This window comes from Nicotiana attenuata, chromosome 3, assembly GCF_001879085.1.
Source record: "Nicotiana attenuata strain UT chromosome 3, NIATTr2, whole genome shotgun sequence".
NCBI lineage: Eukaryota > Viridiplantae > Streptophyta > Magnoliopsida > Solanales > Solanaceae > Nicotiana > Nicotiana attenuata.
The window spans coordinates 27877254-27888572 of record NC_031991.1 but is presented as its reverse complement, the minus strand read 5'-3'; the positions used below and the strand labels follow the sequence as shown (position 1 = coordinate 27888572).

At 39.1% G+C, this 11319-nt stretch overlaps 1 long non-coding RNA gene across 1 annotated transcript; it reads left to right on the top strand.

Annotated features, from left to right (window-relative positions):
- Positions 2590-8357, top strand: LOC109224569. Its single transcript, XR_002067717.1, has 2 exons — positions 2590-3345; positions 8100-8357. It is a non-coding gene; the product is annotated as an uncharacterized LOC109224569 (long non-coding RNA).

Sequence of the window (11319 nt, the reverse complement as noted above, 5' to 3'; positions counted from 1 at the left end):
AAGCAAGAAAAGATTTCAAAATCTGCTACCAACTTTTCAGTTGCACAAAGTAAATTTGTCCAGCACACTCAGTTTCTACTGTCGACATGCCTTGAAGATTCATGCAAAGGCTTCCCCCAAAAAGACTCTTGTCAGCCTACTTGGCGCAAGCAAAGATAACTTGTGATTCTCTTTAATAGACAAATTGCTCAAAAAGCAAGAAGTCATTCAAGATATCAGAAAAGGTCACCTGAGCAAAGATCTCCAGTTAGGATAAGGCTGATTGAGCCATAAATACAAATGGTAATGGATGTGAAACAATCAAGGTTGATGCAGAGCAAAAGTCTCTTAAGACCGACTCAAGCTGATGGAGCAAAAGCCGAGCTGATCAAGACTCAATGCCACAAACCGACCACCATTTTCAAAACTGACAAATTTATCTTTGTGTGAAACAGGAACAAAGCAGTGCAATGAAAGTGGTTCAAAAAAAAAGAAAAAAAAGAAAAGAAAAGGAGAAGAAAAAGAAAAGAAGAGAAGAGCCGACAAAGCGAAGTTTTTCAAATCTTTGCCTTTATTTGTCTTGCTGTTGTGCATAAAATCTTGCCGTTGATCTTCACGTTTTTCCTCCTAGGATAAAAAGTCCTAGTCTGATAGATTTTCCTCCCAATAGAAATCTTAGTCTGATGAATTTTTCTCCTAAGATAGAAAACCTAGTCCGATGAATTTTCTCCTAGGATAGAAATCTTAGTCTGATGAATCTTTCTCCTAAGATAACCAAAAAAAAACCTAGTCTGATGAATCTTTCTCCTAGGATGAATGTCTTAGTCTGATGAATTTTTCTCCTAAGATAGAAGACCTAGTCTGATGAACTTTCTCCTAGGATAAAAATCTTAGTCTGAAGAATCTTTCTCCTAAGATAACAAAAAAGGGACCTATTCTGATGAATTTTCTCCTAGGATAAACGTCTTAGTATGATGAATCTTTCTCCTAAGATAGAAAACCTAGTATGATGAACTTTCTCCTAGGATAAACGTCTTAGTCTGATGAATTTTTCTCCTAAGATAAGAAAACCTAGTCTGATGAACTTTCTCCTAGGATAGAAATCTTAGTCTGACGAATCTTTCTCCTAAGATAACAAAAAAAGGGACCTAGTCTGATGAATTTTCACCTAGGATCAAAATCTTAGTTTGATGAATTTTTCTCCTAAGATAGAAAACCTAGTCTGATGAACTTTCTCCTAGGATAGAAATCTTAGTCTGATGAATCTTTCTCCTAAGATAACAAAAAAAGGGGACCTAGTCTGATGAATTTTCTCCTAGGATCAAAATCTTAGTCTGACGAATTTTTCTCCTAAGATAGAAGACCTAGTCTGATTAACTTTCTCCTAGGATAGAAATCTTAGTCTGATGAATCTTTCTCCTAAGATACCAAAAAAAAAAGAAAAAAAAGGACCTAGTCTGATGAATTTTCTCCTAGGATCGAAGTCCTAGTCTGATGAATCTTTCTCCTAAGATTAAAACCTAGTCTGATGAATTTTCTCCTAGGATAATAATTTCTTAAAAAAAAAGGGATGTCTCGATAAAAAAAAAAAGGGCGTTGGGGCAATTTGTTTAAAAGAATGATTTTCTCAAAAAAAAATGATGATTTTTCCCAAAAAAACAAAAAAAAAAAAGTTTAGAATTTTGTTATAATAACTCACGAAATTTTCCTAGTGAAAACTGGGGCTGAAAAATTTCGTTTGTTTGTTTGTTTTGGTGTCTGAGCAGGTTTTACCTCGAGGCACAGGGTTCGAGACGACCAAAAGAATGAGTCTCAATCCAGAATAAAGAAAAAAAAGAAAAAAAAGTGAACTCAAAGTGCAGAAGCGGAGAAAAGATGTGGACTGCTCAAGACGTGATTGAAGTCACAAGCTTTGCATGTCCCGCCTTGATCCGAAAAGCTGAAAAAGGAAAGAACCAGCACCTGTAGCTAACAAGCATCAAGATTCAGATCAGATTCCGCATGAAGAACCAACCAAGACTCAAGATCAAGCTTCAGAAGACTCAGATAGGAATCATGTAACTCGTAGCTGATAGGCTTAGTTAGTTTTTTTTTTTCAATTTTGATTTTTGATGTAATAACGGGACCGCGGATCGGACCCTCGATGTAAAACGGCACCTCGCTCGGCTCTCAACCTCGGTACTCCATCACCTCATTCACTTCTGAACTACACGTGGCCTGATTCCTTTATAGCCAAGGATATGTAGGCAGCTCAGATACCAGGGCTCGGTCACATTCTCCTTTCTTTTAGCTTTTGGCCTCTCTAAATAAGGGTCGGGTCAAAAAACCAGTCTAGTCATTCTTTGTCTGAAAACTCTTCGCGTTTCCAGTCAAAGAGGGGCAGCTGTAGACATGTGATTTTTGACCCTCCCCAAGATTTTTCATATTTTAGCACGTAAATATTTAATTTAGGCCTAATATAGCTATTTCAACTAATTTTTACTCTTTTACTTTATTTTACTACAAGAAAAATAAAAATTACAAAAATTGTTCAATTAATATTTTGTAGTCATTTTTAATCTTGAAAAATACCAAAAAATAGTTTATTATAACAGTCAGTCTTATTTTAATAAGTAGTTTACTTATGTAGGATTAATTAATAAATGAGATCACATTTTTTTAATCCCGTTCGTAGGGAAAGAATAAAACTTGGGCTCGAGCAACCCATTTCAGACCTAATTTTTAGACCTAACCCATAATTCCCAAGCCCATAATTCCTAAGCCCATACCCCTAACCTAATTCCTACCCCTATATAATAGTACTTAATGCCTAAATAAGGACTACGCCTAAAACACTCTGCAAAAAAATGGAATCCGCCGTTTTCCCATAACAAAAAATGACAACCTTCATTTAAAGTCCATGGTCTTCTTCATTCCAGATAGCTCTCAGCAGACTAACGCCTAAGAGCTTGAACAGTCGAAAACATAACAACCAACAGTAGGAGCCATTTTTGTCCTCCTGGAATGTGATTGGCAAAGATCGATCTCCACCTCCCTCCAAATCGGAAAAACCAGCAACACCCCAAAATCTGGGAACGAAACACATACACAAACAAAGAACGGACGACCTCACCTCTCTCAATTCCAAGAGAACACCCTTCAGCCGTGATTTCGAAATCTTGGACCCTACCAAAATCGACCAGCAACACGCCCGAAACAGAGTAAAACGCAGAACAAAAACGGTCCAGAAAGCACCGTCCAAACAGAGCAAATCAGAGGTGCCGACTCGAGGTCCGTTTCTGAATTTTGCCGCGATTCCGGCGAGTTTCGAAGTTTGGATCGTAGTTCCGTCCAGAGGTCGTCGGATTCAGTTCTTTTGTTTTCCATGTAAGTTCAGTTTCTATTTTATTGTGTTTTTGACAATAGTACTGCATTGGTTTGTTATTTTTTTTTGTTGCTATTGACTTTCATCTCTTTGTTAGGTCACACAGAATATTTATTATCTTTGGCTTTCTAATTGTTGAATGAGTATATGCTTTCCTTGTATTTAAAATTCAAAGTTTAAAATATATGAGGGGTTAAGAAAGTGTCCAGCATATTTTAGGAAAATGTGGTGATGTACTGATTAAGCAAAATGGTTCTGGTCACATGTTATCTTATTATTTGTAACTTTCGTATTTTCACTTACTTTGGATTCTTTTGTTCTTTTTTGCTCGGTTGTCGATTTTATATGTTTGTGTGGATGGTTGAATGGAAATGTTTCTAATGACTAAATTAGACGCGATTAATAAATCATCGTGGCTATGGGTACGGCTCCCGTGTCATGGTCACGATATGAAATTTCAATTCGGGGGTGCATTTCATGTGACCCGATTATAACAGCTTCGAATAATATAACCCTTTGAAATAATTTGAGGCGTGCCATGCCAAATAAAACCCTTAGGCTCATGGCCCTCACAAAACTAGTTAGCTTTTTATAGAAAATTTGAGGTGTGCCATTTTCATTAAATAACTCCTGACCCTCATGTAATTAATATTAACTCTTTAGAAATCGAGGTGTGCCATTAGTTGAATTTTCCATGGCCCTCGCAAACCTTGTTATTAACTTGAAAGCGCGTAGTTGCTTTAGGCGCGCTATTTTAAAATTAATTTCCTAAACTCGGGTGTGCATTTCATGTGACCCAACTACAATTCTCAACAACGTTAAATAAAACGTGTCGTGGACCGCGGGTGCATTTTATGTGGCGTGGTTCAAGATGTGTTTTAGATAACGTTGAAACTTCCCGAAATATTAAAAGCGGCTAATAAGTTAAAAGTGCACCAATAGGTTAAAACATGTAATAAATTGGATAATAGGCCAATTTTAATAGTTTAAGCGACCGTGCTAGAACCACGAAACCTGGGAATGCCTAACACCTTCTCCTAGGTTAACAGAATTTCTTACTTAGAATTTCTGGTTCGCAGACTTCAAAAAGGAAAGTCGAATTTCCTCGATTTGGGATTTTATAATAAACCGGTGACTTGGGAAACCAAAAATAAACTATCCCAAGTGGCGACTCTTAAATAAATAAAGGGAAAAGGGCCAAAAATATCCCTCAACTATGTGAAAAGGATCATTTATGTCCTCCGTTATACTTTCGGTCTACCTTGCCCCTAACGTTACAAAACTGGTACAAAAATACCCCTTCTCCGTTAGACCCTCCACCATGGCCAACACATCCCACATGGCCTGACATTGTGCAGAAGTGGACGCGAAGTGACATGCCACCTCGATCACCTCACCTCCCCTCCCCAGCCCCATTTTATCCCTCTCGTCCCACTTCTTCTTCCATCACATCTCCAGACATAGGTAAGCTTAGTGTAATGGCATATTCTTATAACTAAAATATATATTCTGTTGCCATCGACGTTGAGACCTTGGCGGAAAGGTCTGAATTTTTTCTCTTTGCTTTAAAGTATTTGTATGATTTATGCGTATTGGTAAATAAAGTTCATGGGGTTACCTTAATTCGTGACTAATTGACTAATTTAAATTTCTTAACGAATGGACAATGCGATGTTTTCTCTTTGAAATATTTCTGGGCATTGATAATGCATTTTGGCTTTACATGTGTAATTTTGCTTCTTTTTTTTTTTTTTTTTTTGTGTGTGTGTGTTAAGACAACTTTTTGGCAGTTATTTATTATGGAATATTGAATTGTAGATCCGTTGATAAAAATTGTGTTCTATCTGTCAAGTAACTTTTTTGTTTACAAGAAGATTAAAGCTCGAAATCAGAAATAGCAATTTTCTTTTCTCTGTGGTCAAATTGCTTGTTTGACGGTTGCATTTATTTATTCGAAGGCTCATAAAACACATCAGAGGGCTGAATAGTTGGTGTTGGTAGAGAAGGACGTGAGTAATTGAATTCTCGAGTAAAGTTTTTAGAGCCATTGATATTTCTTTGGTTACAAAAGAGCGCAAAAAAATTAAATTTTTTTTGAATGTTGTTTCAGCTTGTCTTAATTATTGCAGTCTCATTCTATATTTGTCAAATAATTTTTTATTCCAATTGTTTAGCCTCACTGATTGCTTATAAATTTGATTGTTCTTTTCGATCGAATGGAGTAATCCTGAATGATGTTGATAACGCTAGGATGGATTGGGGGACGTGAGGTGGCATGCCACTTGGTGTTCACCTCTACAAAATGTCAGGCCATATGGGATGATGTTTGCCATGGTGGAAGGTCTTAACGGAGGAAGGGTATTTTTGCATCAGTTTTGTGACGTCAGGGCCAATGGTAGACCGAAAGTATAAAGGAGGACATAAATGATCCTTTTCACATAGTAGAGGGATATTTTTGGCCCTTCTCCCATAAATAAATAATTTCATTTCGAATAATGTCACTTTAATTGAAAAAACTCCCTTATACTACCTCTCGGGGTGTAAAAAAGGAGGTGTGACAGGGTGAAAGCTTGAACGGCCCAATCATCTATGACCAGTGGTAACTCCATGCGTTCCATTTGAAATGGGATACGAACTCCCTCAACATTTTGTTATCCCTTTGTCTTACCTTGAAAAGGTCCAAATTCTTGTTGCGACGTTTATGGCCCCGGCGTGTGCCTTTACGAAAGAATCTACTAACATGGCAAATGAGTCGATGGAATTTGGCAGCGGGTTGTGATACCAAACCATTGCTCCCTTAGAAAGGGTCTCTCCGAACATTTTCAATAGCACAGATTCGATCTCATCATAAACTAAATCGTTACCCTTGATGGCACATGTATATGAAGTAACATGCTCGTCGGGATTGGTGGTCCCATTATATTTGGGTATGTCTGGCATACGAAAATTCTTTGGAATAGGCTTCGGAGCCGCACATCGAGGAAATGACTTTTGTACGAACTTTTTTGAATCCATCCCTTTCAAGATTGGTGGTGCCCCCGGTATCTGATCAACTCGAGAGTATGTGTCTTCACTTTTTTATCATTAGCTTCAATTTTCGTCTCTCCTAACTCGATTCTCTTAGAGAGCTCCTCGAGCATTTTCATAACTGCAGGATCGATCAACGATTCGTTTCCATTCGACCTCTTTGGAACTGGCTCGGTACGGCGAGATTTCCGGCTCAACGCCACTCAGAGTTGTATGTTGATTTTGAAGCTGAGAGCGTTAGCAGCCTACTGAGCTTGTAGCATCTCGAATATCACATGGAGACTAACTCCTCCATCTCCTCTGCCCTGTGTGCCTTTGCCACCAAATTGGCCTTCCCTGCGTACATTCCCTTCGGGGTCTGCGCCCAGGTCCGCATTTAAAGCAACGTGCAAATTGATATCGACTAGATCGGCAACTGGTGCATTCCCGAGATTAAACGGTGGCACCTCGGCTCCTGGAGCATTATATTGTCGTTCTCCCCATGAAACCCAACACCATTAACACCATGTGCGGGTGCGTTCCGTGAGTTTGACATGTTCTAACCTGAATACAAAAATACTTGACAAGAAAAAGTGTGAAATCATGTGTGTTACCAGAATCAGCACCGAACAATCACTATTATCCTTAGCCCCACGGTGGGCGCCAAACTGTTTGCCCACAAATTCAGATAACAATTAAACTTATATTGTGGTTTTAAGGATATGTGATTTCGCCCAATACCAATCGACAAGCTAGAAAATAAATGAGTAAATTAGAGAATAAAGTTAATCAAAACAGTGTGTTAGCCAAGTCTCAACCTCGACATGGGATAGCCTCGAGGTAGGAAGGCAAAGTAAAGTAACTCTGATGAACAGTAAGTGAAATAGCAAGAAATTATTGAATATATATGTTCTTATCAGTGAACAACGATCCTTACAACTGAATTTGAACCCTCTTTATATAATAAGGGAGTCCTAAATAAGGTACACGTCTAATTGTAGTAGGAGACCATATCAACATATAATTAACCGCTATAGATCGATCCGTTCCGAGATTCACGCCACGATTCTTGACCAATCGCGGATATCATGCCTTTTCCGTTATCAAGCCATGCCGGTGTCCCTCGAAGACTGCCTCTTTCTATTCAAAATCGAGGTCGACCTCGGGATGAGTCGACGTCCTAGCTCTTTCACTTGACATTCCTTTCTCGACCAAAGAATGAAATCGGGTTGACCCGATTTCCGCCGTATACACGTATTTTTGTATACACTTTTTGTGATATGGACTTATTTGGCAGTACTTGAGTTTTCCGTGCGGTTAACGTGACTATTGGCACGAGAGATGTACGTGCAATTTTTGTGATTATTGGCATGTGAGGTGCTCATGTAGAACGTGAGTTTTCTGTGCGGTTATTGTGATTATTGGCATATGAGTTATCCGTACAACATGTGAGTTGTACATGTGGTTGTTTCAATCATGGCACATGAGTTTTTTGTTATACGTATGTTGAACTATGTATTTTCACTTGTTATACATGCATATCCTCTTTATATGCACTGTCCGCCTAACCTGTACACTAGGCCTAACTTTCATTATTGTTGATGTTTACATATTTATTCATAATTGTACATGTTTAATTAGTTAATATCATTGACCACTCTCTCCACTACATCACCGAGGTTAGTCCTGATACTTATTGAGTACATGGAGCCGGCTTTACTCATACTACACCCTTTATTTAATTATGCAGATCCTGGAGTTAGACCGAGCTGAGCTCTTGAAGATTGTTCCAACTACTGTCTAGACCTGAGGTAGAGCTGCATCCTGATCGCATTTCTTGGTGTCTCCTTCTATCATTTCATTATTGTATTTCATTCAGACAATGTATCGTAATTTCAAACTTTTACTTATATATTAGAGCTCATGACTTAGTGTTGCCAGTTTTTGGGGTATTTATGTATTGACTATGTTCTTAATTATGGTTATTTAGTTTTGGATTCAATTCTTATATATTTTATTATTATATTTCATTATTGTTTAGTTATTAGCTTTCCTAGCAAGTGGGTTAGGCGCCATCACTATTAGTGAGGGTTTTGGATCGCGAAAAGTTTGTACAGAGCCCTAGGTTCATAGGTTCCACGAGTCAAGAGTGAGTTTTGTAGAGTCTTACGGATCGGTACACAGACGACTGTACTTATCATTGAGCACACATTTTTCTAGTTCAGCTGAGTAGGAGCTAGTACCACAGGCCATAGCCGTCAGAGGTTGGGGCCGAGGCAGAGGCATGGGTGGAGCAGGCGCCGCGGTTACAGGCTCTGCTTGAGCAGTCTATTGGAGCTACCCGTAGCTCTTGCTGAGGAGAAAATTCCAGATTATGTTGAGCCGGTGGGACCAGACCAGGGTCTGGAAGAAGTTGTTGCACATGGACTTTATGAGACTTTGGCTTATTCTGAGCGTGTATATAATTTTAGATTAGGGGGTATTATCTGTGTTGCTGTAGCTACTTGGGATGCTGGGGAAGGAGCTGTGATTCCTGCCACATGCACACCAGAGCATTTGTCTCGTGGTTATCAGACATGAGGTGTCTTACCGGTGTATCTATCCATTGCAGCTCAGCCTAAGATTAGACCACTCTTGACTGTTGAGGAGCAGAAGAGGATTGACAAATTACAGAGACTTCATCCTCCCAGTTTAGTGGAGAGTCTAATGAGGATGCACAGGGTTTCCTTGATCTATGTCTTCGAACATTGTCGACTTTTAGTATAGTGGATTCGAATGGGGTCGATTTACTACCTTCCCGTTAAAGGGGATATCATACAGATGGTGGCAGACTTATGAGTCGAGTAGACCAGCTGGCACAACACCACTCACATGGTCTTAGTTCTCAGATCTCTTCTTGGTGAAATTTATTCCACATACTCGCAGAGATGAGCTGTGTAGTTTGAGCATCTACACCATAGGGGGAATGACCTTGACTCAGTAAGAGATGAGGTTCACAAAGTTGGCATGACATGTTGTGTTATTGGTCCTTACTAAGAGGGAGAATGTTAGGAGGTTCACTGAGGGTCTCAACTTTGGAATCAGGTATAGTATCGTCCGAGAGGTCGAGACTGATATCATTTTTCATCAGGTTGTGGAGATTTTTAGGCGCTTAGGGCATGTGTGTAGGCAGGAGCAAGAGGAGCGTGACGTCAAGAGGCATCGTGGTTCAACTGGTTTCAGTAGCACCTCATTTGGAGGCTAAGGGAATAATTTTAGAGGTCATTCGTTCAGGCATGTTCAGTCAACCCATCAGGTTAATCGTTTTTATTAGTCGTCCATGGTTCAGAAAGTACTCGCTCAATCGAGTCATCTTTAAGTGCAGTATGACATAAAGTTCATACCGTGCTTCATCTGTTCGGGTTCCTCAGTTGTGTATTCAGGTTCTTAGGGAAGTAGTAGCGTCAGCAACTATCGCACCCCGTTTTCTCGCGAAAGCAGGCTTCAACATGTGACAACTCCTTTTGGAATGGGGGATAGAGTGCTAAAGGAGAAGAGTCACCACCTAATGATTTTTAAGGTGCGTTAGAGCACCTATTACGCAGATAACTCTATTTGACTAGTCAACGTCACCAAAGATCGGGTAAGGACTCAAATTACCTCAAAGAGAAGGTGTTAGGCGCTCTTCCAGGTCCACAACTGTGGGTCCCGACAGAACATAAGATTATATGGATTACAATTAATCTAGGTGTTCAAATAAACAAAGGGAATTTAGAAGTCAAAGAGTTTTTTTACAACATGATTAGTACAAATCTTAGTACGGGTACATGGATGCGACTATAGCAGTATATAAAAGAGAGGGGGGGGGGGTCCTAAGTTTTATAACCTAAAGGATCACCTCGTGCAACATAAATAATACTTCGTAACTCCCTTAAGGTAGGGAGTTACTCATATTATTCAGCGGGCACGGACTATCATCTCCAACTACCTGATTACTATATTAAAGTTGTTTACTTAAAGCGTGCTAGTTCAATTCTAAATCGTGCTCTATGCGTGCACTACCCGTCCCATACCTATGATCCATGAGGTATTGGACCTCTATTTGGGTGGTTTTAGACCTCACTTAGGCTGCTTAGAAATGTCAAAACTAGGCGACGTACAAAACATATTAGACTTCAAATTCGGGCAGTTAAGGGCTCAAGTTTGCCTCCACACCTACGCAACTAAGGCACATAAGACAAGTTTTCATGTTAGGCAATTCAGAATTAAGAATCTTAAGCCCTATAGACATGATTTCTACATGACAAAACATCAAAGCATACAAGCAGTTTCAACGGCGAGGCGCTGTTTATCTCTAAATGATTATATGATTTGCACGCTGATTTGAGATTGCAGATTTCTAGCATGTTAACCTACAGACGCTGCATTTAAGTGATTTACGCTCCAGGTGATAGTGGAATCTATTGGGAGAAACCCATAATTACTCATGCCTTTTGACAATGGCCTAAGTGAATAATAAATGAAGTTGAGAGGTGCAGTATTAACAATTATTAAGGCGAATAGTGATATCCTATAGACAGGATCTCTAACGATTAAGACTTGGAACCTATTTATTGTTATACTTATCCCTAATTACTTGTTTTCTAAGTGAATAGGATGATAACAAATGAAACGATTAAAATCCTATAAGCATGACTTATAGTGAACAGTGCGAGACAGTAGCAAATGCAGTGATCAAAGTCCTATAGACATGATTTTCAATGAACATGTTGAGGCAAATTGAAAGATACTTTAGTGAAATTTATTCCTATAGGCAGGTTTTCTAGTAGCACGTAGCAGTAAGAATGATTACAGCATTTGAATTCATGTTTGCTAGCAGACAGTGTGTGTGTGTGTGTACTTCCCCTAATGACGTTATTTCTGTAGTGCACATAGTGATCGAACGGCACATATAGCAAGTGAATCAATAAGTCCAATAGGCATACTATCAA